Source organism: Procambarus clarkii, chromosome 36 (assembly GCF_040958095.1).
Source record: "Procambarus clarkii isolate CNS0578487 chromosome 36, FALCON_Pclarkii_2.0, whole genome shotgun sequence".
NCBI lineage: Eukaryota > Metazoa > Arthropoda > Malacostraca > Decapoda > Cambaridae > Procambarus > Procambarus clarkii.
The window spans coordinates 38,203,331-38,204,619 of record NC_091185.1 but is presented as its reverse complement, the minus strand read 5'-3'; positions in this window follow the sequence as shown (position 1 = coordinate 38,204,619).

Genomic DNA, 1,289 nt, shown 5'->3' with positions numbered 1-1,289 from the left:
TCCGCGATCACCACCCACACTCGTAACTTCCGCCTAAGTCCCTAATACGGAATGATTACTACAACGCTCCACACCCGGTTAGTCTTACATTCAATACTCACATACTGCAGACTTAACTTGGTCACTAAGATCACAACAGGCTCTCGCATAGCTGTCTGCTACACTTCGCTGCTGCCGCAAACGGAGAGGCGGAGGACTCCCCAGTTCCACTCCCACAATCAGACTGACTCCAGTCAGCCATCTACCTCAACCATTTCACCCCACCTCTCAAGGAAGGTATAATCCGATTAACCTTATCCCTAGAGAGGTAATCTTGTTCCTAGAAGCCTGACGAAGAATAATTCCTCTTTCCAGGAATTAATCATTTGGCTAAACAGCTTCGGTCTTAATCCATTGACCTTTCTTAGATATGTGATCCATAGTCTGTCTACTTACATGTACTTTCAATCATCATTCGTTAAGTGTTGTAGTAATGATCCTCTAGCTAATAATTCCTACTAACTTGTGGATTACAACACCACTCCCCTCCTTAAACACGCATATGTCCCCATATGCATCATTGCAATGGTTCCATTAGTGCAAGGACCTGGAGGATGCACCCACCATATGTGTACAACTAAAAAATCATCCAATAAGTTCATCATACACACAATGAAATAAATTAAAATTTTCCCCGACATGACTCACAACACTTCTCCAACATATACATTATATTCACATCATAGCACAGGTAAAGTAGTCTGTAATAATTTTTCCCATCTCCAACAATGCACATATACCTAAACTGCCGACATATAATTACATACAAACATAACCATAAAATTACATGGACCAGAATGCTGGCACTTAAACAGAAATGACACTAGTCATTGATATATACACAACACATATATATCTAAGGTTCTTCATCCTTAGTAATAAGTTAATTACAATTTAACATCTTGCCCTGTACTGTTGACATAAGGGCTTACAATAATCACACAATGTTTCACTGTCCTCCTCCACAATTGGCAGCATCACTTCTCTTGTCTTCGTGTCCCATGGTTGCTAGGTCATAGATCCTCCATGACCCAGACAAAACCCAGGCTGTCCAGCCTGGTGAATGTTGTCAATGTCCCATTGTTGCTCTGAGCTAACGTGATCCTGGCCTCCAGAGCAACGGAGATTCCTACCCCAGGGTCATGTTCCCTTGGGCCTGTGCTGACGTCTCGTTCCAGGGCACCAATCCCAGAACGCTGTAGATCCCTCACAGCTCTCTGGTCTAGGCCCATCCGCCCAGAGTGTGTCCA